The 16,471-nt window shown below is 38.4% G+C and overlaps 1 pseudogene across 1 annotated transcript; it reads right to left on the bottom strand.

Moving 5' to 3' along the window:
* Positions 1-4,601: 4,601 nt before the first annotated feature.
* LOC143601119 (protein NUCLEAR FUSION DEFECTIVE 4-like) lies at positions 4,602-6,978 on the bottom strand (annotated as a pseudogene). The gene is made up of 2 exons (XR_013147598.1): positions 6,477-6,978; positions 4,602-6,063 (listed from the first exon to the last, which is right to left on the bottom strand). The product of XR_013147598.1 is annotated as a protein NUCLEAR FUSION DEFECTIVE 4-like (transcript).
* Between the last annotated feature and the right edge of the window lie 9,493 nt (positions 6,979-16,471).

Below are 16,471 nucleotides of genomic sequence, written 5' to 3'. Positions count from 1 at the left end.
AAGTAAATGAAAAGCTTTCATAAAAATTCTCATAGAATTGAGAATGAAGTTTTCATTATGTACATGCGACCTTTTGCTGATCATACAATTAGTCTTGATCTACTTTACGATTTAGAGTCATGTTATGGATATATAAATGTACTTGTAATCATTTAACGCTTTTTACTAGGTATGTGTCATGTTTGGTTACATATTGTGGTCTCATACATGATCGTAGCAAGAGGCTCATTGAAGAATAGATTCATTGTGTAAAGTACAAGATCTTGTTGTAACTAAATATATCTTTTGTATCATTTAACAAGCGAATTGGCTATGTGCTTGAATTTGTGCAACATTTTTTTTTTTTAACAATTGAGCATGTTTAGAGATGTCCGGTGTTATTTGTTCGTTGGATTTCTAGGGATGAAAAACAAGATATAAAAAGTGGTCAAAATATTAAGGTTGCTACAATTATGGTCGGAGAAATAGGTTATTTATTGCGGTCTGCGAAGTGAGGATAACAATTTTTTTTTATTTGAACAGCGTGAGGATAACAATTATGAAATTCAAATAGGAATTATTTAAATATAATGTCTTGTGATTGGTTTTCATCACTAATTCTGTTATACTATACAAGTATGCTCTCAAATCACAACAATTGTGGTCCATATAATGTATACATGTTAAAAAAAAAGTTTATTAGATCTAGTTACGTGATATGCATACCTAAGTAAAAGGTCTTCTGTATTATAAGTTTTTGTTAGGTCTCACGTGTTTTATTAGAATCCAAAACCTATTAGCTACGCGATTCATGTAAATGCAACTTCCCCATTTATCACTTCTTTCTTGTTATCCATAAAAACATTATCGGTACGTGTTTCTTTTGTTCATCTTTTATTGGTATCAAAATTTTTAAAACAATAAACCATAATATGCTCTCGCTAGTTGATTGATTGAAATCCCAAATCCATTATATTATATACTTTTGCCTAGATCTCATCAGAACTTATTATTGGTGATTGATCTTGACTATCCTAAGATCATTCAAACTAAACAGAATTAATAAACAAAAAATATTAACTTATGAGGCCATTGGCCAAGTTGGTATGCATAATATGATTTTTATTTATTTATTTATTAATTTATATTATTTTTTACTTTTATGGCCAAAACATATATAAAATTTAATGTAAAAGACAAGTTTAACTCAGAACACACATAATAATATATGTATATATATATATATATATATATATATATATATATATATATTTTTATTATGTTACATTTTCAAATTTCTGTTTGAATGGTCATTTGATTATTGACAAATCAGTGACACATTCGATCATTTTCTTACACCTTTAAAAAGAAGCCCGTTGTATATGAGAAAATATCTGACATAACCTGAAAGTATTCCATACAAATTATAAATATCAAAATATTTTTCATAAACATATATAAAAAAGGTGTTCTTTGGATTGAAACAATCTTTGTTTGGTTTTGATGACATTAGTCGGTCAGAAAAACATATCTATCAATTTAACAAATACATATATTATATATAAAATATAGCCTTTTTAACGTATGACTTTTGAATAAATCCAAGACTTTTGAGTCTAGAGTAGAAGATTCTTTGTCTTAAAACAACTTATCAGATCAAACACCTTTTTGTTGGTCGCTAACTTCTGCATTGACTATTTCGAACTAATTTCCAATATTTAAATCCCACATGAGTCATGATGATGGGGATGAATCCTTTTTAGATCTATGACAAGTATCATACTTTAAATAATTTGTAATAATTTTTTTGTTAATATATTAAAAGTAACATATTGATTTCAATTTTTTTTTACTATAAACCGAGTAATATTTCAATTATATCCGTCCTAAACATGGTTCTATACTTCTATACTTCTATTTGTTTATTCGACAACGAATTTAATAATAAATCCGTTACTTTCGTAGTTTCAATTATATCTTTAGTGTTGGAACAGTTTTTCAAATCTTGTAGATTGGGTGGCTTTAGTATGTCCATTGTGGTTAGTAACAGATGAATTGAGGGATGAATTAGTCACCTGGCTCGTGCACACCACAACGGACACGTTTTAGCGGTTGCCACGAACGGATGAATTCAGCCGGCTCACCCAAGTGAATGGCGAAAAATTGATGGCTTCGCTCTTGAATGGATGAATTCCGCGAAACGAAGGTCAACATGGTGAATTCAACCGTGGCGCAAACGACAAGGGTCCAGTCAACGTCTTGTGATGCAATATGATAGGCTGAATTCTTCTACGTTGAATGCTTACAACACACAGCCTAAGGGGCAACCCAAAAGAGGGGTAATGTGGACACTCGGCCGAGAGGCCCGAGACAAACTTTTCTTGGGGCAAAAAAAAAATTAAAAAATTTCTAATATTTTATATATATTTTTAGAATAGCCGAACACTTATAAACTTATTGCAACGATAAACTCATTTTAATATCATAATTTTGCTAACTGTTATGTTTATTGTTATAACTTTAATTATGGTATAAAAAACTAGTTTGCATTATTTGGTTCATTAATTTAAAGAACATATATTTTCCAACTTGATCGGGACACATGAATTCTTAAAGTCGTCACTAGCTCTAGTCAGCCTTGGTGTACGTTCTTGGTTAGGTGATCACATCTCACCATAAATGAAACTTTTAATGCAAATATAAATTAAATTAAATAATTTATAAAATTATCATCGTTCCCAAAAAATGAGTAACTTAGTCAAGTGTTAATAAAATATCACCCATACTCTATAATCAATGCTAAGGCTGAGGGGTGTGGGGGGCGCGAGAGGGGGGCGTGAGTGGGGGCGCCATCCAATAATATTGTGACGTGTGGCAGAGAGAGAAACTTGATAAGATGGGTATTGGTAGTGGTGATAGCGCCCCGGGGCATGGTGTGGAGGGGCGCGAGAGGGGGCGCGAGCGGTTTTTTTTTTTTTTTTATAAATGTATTACCCAACGAATCCGGAATTTCTCAAAAACTCAATCGGAATCCGGTCAAAACCTCAACGAATCCGGTCTTCAAAAACTCAATCGGAATCCGGTCAAAACCGGAATTTCTCAACCCGGAATCCGGTCAAAACCATGGCACCTTCACTCTCTCTCCTCCTCCTCACCACCACCGTAACCTCCACCGGAATCCGGTCAAAACCATGGCACCTTCACTCTCTCTCCTCCTCCTCACCACCACCGTAACCTCCACCGGAATCCGGTCAAAACCATGGCACCTTCACTCTCTCTCCTCCTCCTCACCACCACCGTAACCTCCACCACCATCGGCGTCACCTACACTCGGTGGTTGAATTGAAGCTTTTCTGCACGAATATATATATATATATATATATATATATATATATATATGCTGAAACATTCCCAAGACACCCAGCTTAAACCCCAACGGCTCTATTTTGCATCCCAAGACACCCCTCACGCTCAACCTGTCCCGCGAGCCTCCTGGCGCCAGCCTCGTTTTCCGCTCTCGCGCCCCTCTCGCGCCCCTCTAGCGCCCCGGTGGTGTGGCTCTCGCGCCCCGGGGCGCGAGCGAACTCCCTCTCGCGTCCTGACTAGCGCTCCGCACCCCTCAGCCTAAGGCTGAGGGGTGTGGGGGGCGCGAGAGGGGGCGTGAGTGGGGGCGCCATCCAATAATATTGTGACGTGTGGCAGAGAGAGAAACTTGATAAGATGGGTATTGGTAGTGGTGATAGCGCCCCGGGGCATGGTGTGGAGGGGCGCGAGAGGGGGCGCGAGCGGTTTTTTTTTTTTTTTTATAAATGTATTACCCAACGAATCCGGAATTTCTCAAAAACTCAATCGGAATCCGGTCAAAACCTCAACGAATCCGGTCTTCAAAAACTCAATCGGAATCCGGTCAAAACCGGAATTTCTCAACCCGGAATCCGGTCAAAACCATGGCACCTTCACTCTCTCTCCTCCTCCTCACCACCACCGTAACCTCCACCGGAATCCGGTCAAAACCATGGCACCTTCACTCTCTCTCCTCCTCCTCACCACCACCGTAACCTCCACCGGAATCCGGTCAAAACCATGGCACCTTCACTCTCTCTCCTCCTCCTCACCACCACCGTAACCTCCACCACCATCGGCGTCACCTACACTCGGTGGTTGAATTGAAGCTTTTCTGCACGAATATATATATATATATATATATATATATATATATATATATATATATATATGCTGAAACATTCCCAAGACACCCAGCTTAAACCCCAACGGCTCTATTTTGCATCCCAAGACACCCCTCACGCTCAACCTGTCCCGCGAGCCTCCTGGCGCCAGCCTCGTTTTCCGCTCTCGCGCCCCTCTCGCGCCCCTCTAGCGCCCCGGTGGTGTGGCTCTCGCGCCCCGGGGCGCGAGCGAACTCCCTCTCGCGTCCTGACTAGCGCTCCGCACCCCTCAGCCTAATAAACTATTAGACAGTAGATAAGATTCGGTGTCACAATAAAAGTTCTAAAACTTTAATTAGTTTAAGGTTTAAAATTTAAATTGTATTATAAAGGCTTAATTTGTCTTTGATACTTAAAAGTATTTTAAAGCTTTAATAAACACAATGTTATTTATATAAGAAGTATTATTATTTCTCAAACTAAGTATAAGCAGATACTTTTGGCTAGCAAGTAACAATCCATTCTTTAATTGATTAATTATGTAGTCTATAGATGCATAAAACACCATCAAGTTCCACCACCGCTACGGCCTTCGGCCACGGCCATCTCCATCTCGGTCCTCTCGGCCTCCTCCCGGAACTTTTTATATATATCACTCGCGTAAAACTTTCTAGTTCTAGCCACCAAAATAAGTGAAACAAATGTACCAAAAACAGTAACCGCGGTTATAATAAGAAATGACACCTTGTAACAATCAACCCCGACACAATCGAGTGACTCACCGGCACGTCTAGTGATCCCCGACGCCTCCATTTGCCTCCTCGCTTCCCTGTCGTATAAGTGTCCCGCTACTTTCACGTTCAAAACATACAACCCTATAGGGTTAGCCACTGACCCAAAGTTATACAAAGTTGAGTAGTACTTCAAACCAAAAATCTCGGATATGATTGCGAAAAGCAAAGGCCATTGCGCACCAAAGCAAAATCCGATGACAACCGAGGCAAAATAGAGCGAATTCTTGACCCCGAACGCGATCAAAATGTGGCCAACACAAGATAGAATTAGGGTTAAGGTTACAAACAAAGGCCGCGGGACTTTGTACTTTTTTAAAAGATGTTTGGACCCAAACCCAGCGGTTACACGCCCGAGGTAGTTCCATATGCTTACAAGTGACACGAATGTGACCCGAGTGACTCACCGATTTGACCTAAGTTGTCAATCGCGGTCAACGTGCCACCAACGCCGCAAATCGTGGCTAAAAATAAAGTCAACATGTCGACGGAGAAGAGGGCTTGGAGGATCGTGTAGTCCTCGCCTCTTTCCGGTGGTTGGAAGGCGGTCCGGAAGCATGACGGTTCTTTTTCTGGCTTCGGTGGCGAGGGTGGTGGTATGACGCTTAGGGTTGATGGTAGAGTGGGTTTATCCGTCACCACTTTTATTGGTGACGGATCATCAATCAATAACCTTCTGTTTTTCCAACTATTGTACTCTTCTCTTATTACCACTGCGAGTGGCAAAAAGAGAAGAAAAATGACCCTAGCAGCACTGCCATCGTAGGCCCCTCTAGAAAAGGTGGAAGTCTTTTCAACTATAATCATTACCATTAAGAACCCAGCGAGGCCGAGTGATATGTAGAGGAGATCATAGAACACTTTGAGCTCATTCGCTTGTCGTATGACCTTCATGATACGGATTGTGCGTACAAACAAGATGGAAATAACCGCCAGGAGCCAACCGATGTGTAAAATAAGAGACGGTTTATCATCACCGTAGATTGCAAAATAAACTTGAGTGATGATGGCTCCACTTAGGCCCACGAATCCCTTCAGAAGTCCTAGCACGACCCCTCGACTCCCTGGGAAGTTTTTTACACATGTCACTAGCGCTCCCGTGTTAGCAAAAGATTGCGAATTTGCTCCTACACACAAAAGCACAATATTAGTACCAATTGAAAACTCCATCTTCAAAGAGGTTTTCTTTGAACATGGATGACAAGTTGACGGTATTCAAGTCTTATATCAGACTTAATACTTCTCGGATATACTTGTTAGTTTGTTAAAATATCTGTTGGATTTCAAAACCCGTATCTTGCTATTTAAATTTCTATATAACTTTATAATCTACGTAAATTAAAAATAATAAAAAGACTAAAATTTAATGGATTAGTAAATTATTATATTATCCAAAAAAAAAAGTAAACAAAAATTAAAAAAAAAAATGGTTACAACTATGGTTCTAGCAACGGCTATGAGAATTAGTCACATACCCGAATACTCGTACATATATGTTAAGTTTCTTTTTAAGGAATAGATATTTAGAAACGAATCTCACCTATACAAATGTATAAACACATCTGCCAAACCAACAGTTTGGCGATTCTTTTAGTAACACCCAACCAAATCATAAAATACCCAAAAAAGTTGAGTACTGATCCGATGGAGAGAACGACGGTGTAACCTCAGCGATAAGCCCTGAAAGCACTCCCACATTGCTGCCAACGTCTTTAAAGAAAGACAACAAGTTGAGGGTACTCTGGTCGTATCCTAGGGAAGTTTTGATCTCGGACGAGTAAAGTCCGAACATGTACGTGGCACCAGCGGCCGACATGATAAGGAACGAGGCGAACACCATGAACCATCGCCCGTTTAGGATCTGGACCGCTAAGGAGGCCATCTCCGGCCTGGTGCCGATGTTTGCCGTGACCATAATATTATCTAGGAGTAATAGTGGTCAACGTGACAGGGTGTATGAAACAATTAAGATATGGTAGCTCTAGATTGGTGGGGACAATTTATAGAAAAACGGAGTGTGTAATTAAGAGTTGACTAGACATGCAAAACTTGAATAGAATAACCCTAACACGGCTATGTATTTATAGGGAGACCCTGACTTGGTTAACAAGTAATTACCAAGTATAAAAGCCCAACTGTAACCCCATAAACCCATTACATCGTTAATGAGTTTCATAGGCCCAATAAATCTAACCTGATCACCAACACATGACGGGCCGATATTGATGGAAATTACCAACAGAGTTGACTAATATGTAAAAGTCTTTGACTAGATATGTAAAAGAAGACTTTGTGACCTGTATGTGATGTATATATATTATTATAAATTCAGTTTTGGCGTTCTTAGTAAATGAAAAATTTGATAATTATTATTATATTATTAATAGTTAATTTCTTGTATTTAAATTTGTCGGCTGATGGGTGATGTAACATGTAAAAGAGGATTTAAATATCATATTCTCATGTCGATCATCTCTCTCTCATGCAGGCAATTGTATCAATTTTCACACCCAAACATGTTGAAAATTTAAATATTTCTTATTAAATATATATATATATATATATCCATACTATATTGGAATTGTAATATAGTATACATAACTATGGTGAAGTTACTATACGCTAATGCCTTAACGTACGGTAGGTACGCGAGACGCTCAAAGGCAAAAACCTTAAACGCTCAGAAAACTTAAACGCTCAGTAAACGCTCAAAAAACAGCCTTCATGAAAAAAGTGAAAAATTGATCGATTAACCATCCAAAATTGTTTTTCGGAGAACAAATGATTGATTGGATATGTATTGACGATTCCGAGATGTTTGGATGTAATTTCATGGATCGATTCGTGAAAAAATAGATTCGCGTACGTTAATGTACGTTAAGAATTAGTTTATTGGATCTTTTCACTACATAACTATACTATATTGTTATTATACTGTCACTAAGAAGGAAAAAAATAATTTTACATAAATTTAAATATTTAAGAAATTATGAGTATTAAAACATAAGATACACAATGCGTTAAAGCAAATAGAATGCTTTAAATCATTCACTCTCGTCAAATCTTCAAATCTCTTAGAATTTAAGAAGTTTTGTGTATCCCACGTCCGATTAGATAACACCTTTTGATAAAAGAAATGACTACATAAGCCGCTTTGTTTTTCGGTAAGATTCATTCATTCCATTTTTACTTTTAGTGCCGAAGGTGGGAAAAAACCACTAAGGTGACCGAACTCAAAACATATACAAATTACATAAACTAGAGTGGCCCGGCTCAAAATGTGTAATACAACTTTCGCCCTTGTTTACTTTGTTCCACATTATTGAAGAAAGAAAAGTAGAGGTCTCACCTACTCTATAAAGACAAGATAAGACTTTGCAATAACTAATAAATTTTGTAATGTACACACTTATTCCTTTTGCTAAATACGTTTTATTTTTAGTCTTTGGCAATAATAAGTTATATTTTTTTTATGACAAAATAATTTGTAAAGTCAAACCAAACTGAGTCGAGTGAACCATCTTGACTTTTAATCGAGATGAGCTTGAGTTTAAGAGTTTTAATTTCAAGTAAATCTGAGCCAACTCAATATGAAGTTCTCCACAAACATCATGTCTGTGTGTACGTGCATTAGGATAAAATGGTTAGGAAGTGATTCCAACATTTGGATCAAGCCTATTTAAACTAAATATACGAGAGTTAAATTGTATGGTGTGTTTTATTTAACAACTAGCTTTTGGTCTTCAAAGGGGTAAAATGGTCTTTCGTTTATGATTTAAACTCGATAATTCTTAACTTAAACTATGAGCTAAAACAAAGTAACATAAGCTAAAACACAGTAAACAAAATATACTTCTTTTAATCTATATTTTAATCTGAACTATAAATAAAAGCACAGTAAAGATAAACTAAAGCACAAGAAATCATATAATACACGACTTAATGTTTATAAACTAAAATACATTGAACATCAATTAATAACATCATCAACTAAAACATAATATGTTATTTTTTTTGTCTTGAATACAACGGACATTATTTTAAACAATATGAACTAAATATAATATATATGTTGGTTTGCTGTCTTAAGTTATCCTTTAATCATCATCGTATCACAAAAGAAGTAAATACACATCATGAACTAAATCACAACATAGCCTTCGCAACTTAACGAAATTAATAATTGGACGTGAAGGGGGGGGGGGGGGGGGGTCTTTGCATATGATACAAACCGGGACAAGTTAATATGATCTTTGCCTTCGTCTAGATCCAATCAATAACGGTTTTGTTTCTTCATATTTTGCTCAAGAGTCATTGTCCCGATTTGTTTCCATGGCTATCCGGGTATTATACCAACATCGGTTTGTTTTATTAGACCATTCGTTATGGGCCATTCTTCATCATTCGTCACGTTAGCGTCACCTCAACTTTTCCTCCATCATTCAGTCTCATTACCCATCCCATATTATACCTCATTCTCAAAAATTTCCTTTATTAATATTATTTAAATATAAAAAATGAAAAGGAAAGGGAAAATATATGTTTGGGTAAGGTTGTGAGAGTTGGGTTCACAAAATGTGAAAAATGGAAACGACCATCATGATGGCCCTCTTGCATACCCCGTCATGCAAGAGGAGATTGGGGGGGGGGGGGGGGGGGGGGTCATGGGGTATCAATTGAGCCGCCTCAACACCATTGGTGATCCAAAATGGTCAAAACCCCATAACACCATTCTCCTCATTTTTCATCATTCATCACGTCTGCGTCATTTCAATGCCTACTTGGTTTTTCCTTCATCATATAATCTCATCACTTAACCCATATTATACACCATTTACCACCATTCTCCACCATTACCATTATATTATTTAATATGAAAAGGAAACAAAAACTAAAAGAGAATAGGAAAATAATGATTGGTGGATGTGGGAATACCCGCATAACCATGGTCATTCGGACATGGGCGTGGTGTTCTTGAATGACCCTTGCATAACATCTATCCACCTAGTACCCAATTGTGAGGCTTAGGGATGTATACAGGATGATCTAATTAATAAATACAGCTAATGTGCATACATATTTAAACCAATTTCGGTTGTTAAAAAAGACGAGCACAAGTTTATAATTTTGTATAGTAGTAACCAAGTTTTAAAAGTATTTCAATTAGGTTACTTCAGTTTAAATTTGTTTTAATCAAGTCACTAACTTTTATATTTTGTTTAAGTTTGTTAGCTCAATTGTTGTTTGGCCCAAGTGTAAAGCCTAACCCAAGAATTAGGGTTTTATTATATTTGATAATGTTTTGGCTAACAAGTTAGGTTAGTCTATATAAACCGAGTTATGGTTAGACATAAGAGAGGTGAGGTTGGTGTAACCGAGTCAGGGTTCATCAAGAGTCAAACCGAGTTAGAGGGTTTGTAATCAGTTTTTTGAGTTATATTTATTGATTAATATAAACGAGAGTTAGTCGTTTAATTTGTGTGTTGATTATCGATCTGGGACTTGAATTGGTATCAGAGCCAAGTTCAAGAAATCGATAATCAAGTTAACGGAGATCGGCGTGAGCGGTGGCTTGAAGAGGAGCTATCATTGGCGCATATCGGAACCAAGTTGGGTTTCCGAATCAGGGGGTGATTGTTAGTAATTTCCATCTTAATAGGCCCGTCACGCGTAGGTGACCGGGTTGGATCTATTGGGCCAATGGAATTCATTAATGACGTAATGGGTTTATGGGGTTACAATTGGGCTTTTATATTTGGTAATTACTTGTTGGGCCAAGTTAAGGTATCCTTATAGATACATAGCCATGTTAGGGTTATTTTATGAGTGAGATGAATTATTGTATTCAAGTTTTGTGCTAGTTTCTTGATTATAATAATATATGAGTTTACCCTATATATTGTATGCTCATTTGTGTTTTCGTTATCAATTCGTTCTTGAATTGGTATCAGAGCCTTGTGCTCGTGGTGTTTACCAATCAATCAAAGTCGATATTGATTATATCGTCGAATTCAATATCACCGTCAACGAAGCCGTGATTTATTGTACAACCACTGTTCGATTTTGCAAGAAAAAAAGAAAGAACTTTTTCCAAACTTGAAACATGTGGCTCTTCAACAAGTGGAACTAATTACATCACATGGGCGATTGTGGTGGAAGCGATCTTAGATGATCAAGAGTTATGGAAAGTTGTTCAACCGAATGAGGGTGCAGTTATTGATGCGAAGAAGAATAAAACGGCAAGAGCGTTTTTGTTTCAAGTAATAGAAGGTGATATACTTCTTCAGATTTCTCAATACAAGAATACCCGAGAAATATGGATGGCTTTAAAAGCACGGTATGTTGGGGTCGAGGGAGTTCAAAAGGCTTGACTACTAACGTTGAAAAGTGAATTTGATAAACTCAAGATGTCACACCCTCAAAATCCACTAACGGAGTTTTACCGTCAGAGGGTGTGAACTAACAGGATCGGAATCATCAGTTATAATCAAACCATAAAAACGTTTAAATGAAAATAAGTGCGGAAGCGTAAAACCATAGAAACAATGTTACGTCACGCAGGACGATTTAAAACCAATGATAACAGTTAGAAGTAAGTTTGCATAGTTAAAAGTTTTTCAAGCAATGCATGTTCCTAAACCGCGCGCCCGCCTCGGCTACCTGAGAATAACATACTAAAAGTGTCAACACAAGGTTGGTGAGTTCACAAGTTATATAAAATAAATCGTTTAGCGTTTGCGTTCAGCGTTTTACATTAAGCTTTTTTCGTAACCACGTACGGCGTTTTGCGTTAAGCGTTTTGCGTAACCACGTTACGGCGTTTTGCGTTAAGCGTTTTGCGTAACCACGTTACGGCGTTTTGCGTTAAGAGTTTTGCGTTACCAGATAGTGTTATGTCAAATTATATATCGATAGGTAGCTAGTCTATACAACAAGTATTACTAAGTGTTCGACACCGAAGCTGACTCGTTAAATAAGTGCCTTGTCACCAGGTCCTCCAGACCATGGTACGTGTTAGCCAAAATTACACCCGCTCGACCTCCAGTCGAGTTTAGCGTTGGGTGGGGTTTGTCAAACCCAGTAGTACTACTCAACAGTGACTCGCTATTCAAAATATTAACCGGTTCGATGTGTAGGACTTCAATTGTTTCGTTTGCCACTTAGCCTTTACAAGTGATATATAATTTACTAACAAAATCTTAAATGCGTTTTCGGAGTATGTTATCTCCCCCAAGTGAAAAGCGTTTAAAACAGTTTAAAGGGGTAAGTGAAACTCACTGTTTGCGAAGAATTTCCCAAAATAAATCACCAAGATACGCGTCACCGAAAAACTCTCTCTAACGTTCTAAAACAACAAAGAGATTTTTCTAAGTGTCGGAATATTATCGAGTCTCTAGACCCGGCACATAATACCTATGCACATAACATGTTTCGTGTTTCGTTCGTGAATCGTGTGTGACTTTAACAAGTGTTTTTGTGACACATCACATGTGTAAGCAATCATATACGTGTCATGTATTCATAACGTACGTTACTAGCAATTATTCCCCGTAAGGGCATTTTGGTCAACAAATAACAATTACTAGCCATTATTCCCCATAAGGGCATTTTGGTCAAATTATGACAATCAATTAGCAATTATTCCCCGCAAGGGCAATTTGGTCAAAACACGATAATACATTAGCAAGTATCATATTTCATGCATTTTCACAAAACTCAGCAGCTAGTTTCACCGAGACAGAAATCCTACTATAAAGATTGTACTATTTCACCGATCATAGCATCTCAATTAATTTACCAAAAATCATCACAGAAGCACATACGTCTTAGGTTTCCAGAACATATTTTATTACATTTTTATTCCTCATAGTTTTCTCACAATCATCAAATCATTACAGCAAACTCATAACAGTCAAATTCATGCGCAACAGAATGTTATTTGCAATTCCCGTTAAACGAAAAATCCAATAAATGCAAGACCACTTGGGTTAGGTTCGTAACTCAATAAGTCAACTTCCAGAAGTGGAAACAACCCAATTGGTCTCGTAGTTCATGAGATATAACATTTACAAAACAACCTAACAGCAGGTCTAACAGCTCAGCTTTGCACAACGTTTTTGTAAAATCATAAAAGTTAACCTTTACTTGTCCAAAAATTACAAGTTTGGACTTTATGAAAACTAAACTCAACAAAATACCCTGTAGTGTTAACAACCTCAACCAATTTCCACATTAACATTTATTTACAGTCGTCTAAACATAACTTACAATCTGTCCAGTACCAGTTTTGACCTTTAATCACAATTAAATCGTTTGACCAACCAAAACACCTCCAAATTTGGCGTGGTTGGACTTTCTGAAAACTAGACTCAGAGTACTACCTTGTAGACTCATAATTTGCTCAGTTTGCTTTTATATTCAACAAGTTACACATCATTCAATCTTAACAATCACTGCTGTCAAAAACTCAGCAAGCCTAAACAATCATCTAACATGCATCCTAAGCATACGACATAACCCAAAACATGTAATACACATAATTAATCATATAAAATCAGTAGCAACCCTCTAGGGTTTATAAACAATCAACGATTCATCAATCTTTCACCGTTCAAAATCACATATGATCCTCAATATCAACAGCCAATACATAATCAATCATAAGAACACTTAATATGATATTCAATAGTTAGGGTTTCATATTTATACCTTAAAACGCAGAAATAAACCAAGGGAAACGTGAGGGGTGCTTAGAAACGAGTGTAGGATGCTCCGATTATGACGAACAATATCAAAACGAGGTGATATGTGGGTGTGTGTGAGCTGCCGATCTCAAGGAAGAGGGAGAGGGGGGCTGCCGGTCGCGATCGGGGTAGGGAAAAAAAGAAAGAAAAGTGATTTAGGGTTTTAGGTTTAGTATTATTTATAAAAGTAAGATGTTACACTCAAGTCCCTCAACTTTCAATTGTTATTTTTCTAGTTTAATTAACTAATTCTAGTATATTGAGTTAACGTTTATAACGATGTTATCACATAACACATAAGCCTAACACATAATTATCACATAATTATTGTTTTGACGTTTTTCGTTTATTCACTAATCATTTGCGTCAACTCGTTTGCGTTTCGGTGCAATTCCCGAAAGACTACACATGTAGTAAGTGTTAAGCGTCATTTAAACCCTAGTTTAAATGTAATGAAGTGTGCGTTATAGATTCAGTGATCTTTAAGTTTGAATTGACGGAGTTGAGTTAACGGAGTTAACCTAAAATTGACGATTGTCACATCATTCCCATGTTAAAGAATTTTCGTCCCGAAAATTTGAGTCAAGTCGTGATGAGTGTCTGAAAAAGTAAGAAAATTTTCAGTTTGTCATATCATCCCCTAGTAGAAAGAAATTTCGTCCCGAAATTTAATTCATACCTCCGGTGATGTCTGACGGTTTGCCGGGTTTCGCGGTTTTCTGTGTTTGGTTAGCCCTTCAAAAAGGTGAGGATACTTTTTCATCATTTGATCCTCGCGTTCCCACGTGAACTCCGGTCCACGTCTCGAGTTCCAACGAACCTTAACGATTGGAATTTTGCTGTGCTTGAGCGTTTTGGTTTCCCAATCCAAAACCTCGACTGGTTCCTCAATGAAACGTAACTGTTCATCAACTTGCAGTTCCTCCAAAGGAACTACTTAGGTTTAATCGGACAGGCATTTCTTCAAATTTGATACGTGGAATACATCGTGTACGCCACTGAGTTCTGTTGGTAGGTACAGTCGGTACGCCACCGGACCAATGCGCTCAGTTATCCGGTACGGACCAACATACCGTGGGTTGAGTTTGTTTCGCTTCCCAAAGCGAACCACACCTTTCCAAGGTGAGACTTTGAGTAACACTCGATCGTTCACTTGAAATTCGAGAGTTTTTCGGCGCTTGTCGGCGTAACTCTTTTGGCGATCTCGTGCTGCTGCCATGCGATTTCGGATTTGAACAATCTTTTCCGAGTTTTCGAGTACCAGTTCTGGACCAGTGATTTGGCTGTCACCCACCTCTGCCCAGCAGAGTGGTGATCGACACTTCCGTCCGTACAGCGCTTCAAACGGCGCCTGCTTTAATACTTGCGTGGTAGCTGTTATTATACGAAAACTCTACCAAAGGTAAGTGAGGTTCCCAACTTTTTCCGAAATCCAACACGCAGGCACGCAACATATCCTCCAGGGTCTGAATAGTTCGTTCAGTTTGCCTATCCGTCTGAGGATGGTATGCTGTGCTCATATCAAGACGGGTGCCTAGTGCGCTTTGCAGCGACTTCCAAAAGTGCGAAGTGAAACGAGAATCTCGATCAGAAATGATTGAGACAGGCACTCCGTGTCTAGACACTACTTCCTTCATGTAAACACGAGTCAGTCTTTCATTTTGTCCGTTTCTTTAATTGCTAGGAAGTGTGCCGATTTAGTCAACCGGTCAACGATCACCCAGATGGTATCGCATCCCGTCGGTGTCTTAGGTAAACCCGTAATAAAATCCATTGAGATGTGTTCCCATTTCCACATTGGGAGTTCCGCTTGTTGCAGTAGACCAGATGGTTTCTGGTATTCTATCTTGACTCTGGCACAAGTCAAGCATTTGCTCACGTAGGTGGCAATGTCGGCTTTCATGTTCGGCCACCAGTAAAGTGCCTTTAAATCATGATACATTTTATCTGAGCCAGGGTGGATAGAATATCGGGACTTATGTGCTTCGTCCATCACTAGAGTTCTCAACTCTCCGTATCGTGGAACCCAAATCCGGTTCTCAAAATATCGAACCCCGTCCGATCTGGTTTCAAGTTGTTTGTTCATGCCCCGCATGAGTTCCGATTGAAGATTGTCATCTTTCAAAGCTTCAAGTTGCGCATACGCGAATCTGATCGGGTAAGCTGGCATGAATCGTGAGTTGCAATGCTCTCACCCGTTTGGGTTTATCTGTTTCTTTTCTGCTGAGGGCGTCGGCCACCACATTGGCCTTGCCAGGGTGGTACTTGATGGCACAATCATAATCTTTGAGCAGCTCGACCCAACGACGCTGTCGCATGTTCAGCTCCTTCTGATCGTAGATATGTTGGAGACTCTTGTGGTCGGTGTAAATGGTAAACTTGGTACCGTACAAGTAATGCCTCCATATCTTAAGAGCAAACACCACAGCTCCGAGTTCCAAATCGTGGGTCGTGTAGTTCTTCTCGTGAACCCGTAGTTGTCGAGAGGCATAGGCTATAACCTTCTCGAGTTGCATCAACACACAACCGAGACCTTGTATAGATGCGTCACAGTGTACCTCAAAATTTTTGCTTGTGCGAGGTACAGGGCCATTGTGTCGTTCACGGCCGTGTACGTCCCGTTTATTTGGTTGGCTACTAACATGGAATCCACGTGGGCTTCCAAGTTTTTCACTCCCATCTTACGCGCAATTCTCAGCCCGGCCAAGAATGCTTCATACTCCGCTTCGTTATTCGTACTTGGAAAATCCAGTCGAATAGCGTAAGTGTATTCTTGGCCTGCTGGGTTGGT

The sequence above is a fragment of the Bidens hawaiensis genome, unplaced genomic scaffold (genome assembly GCF_021521415.1).
Source record: "Bidens hawaiensis isolate Kalapana, Puna unplaced genomic scaffold, B.hawaiensis_p1.1 tig00055699_1, whole genome shotgun sequence".
NCBI classification, from domain to species: Eukaryota; Viridiplantae; Streptophyta; class Magnoliopsida; order Asterales; family Asteraceae; genus Bidens; species Bidens hawaiensis.
This window is presented reverse-complemented; position numbering and strand designations above follow the sequence as displayed.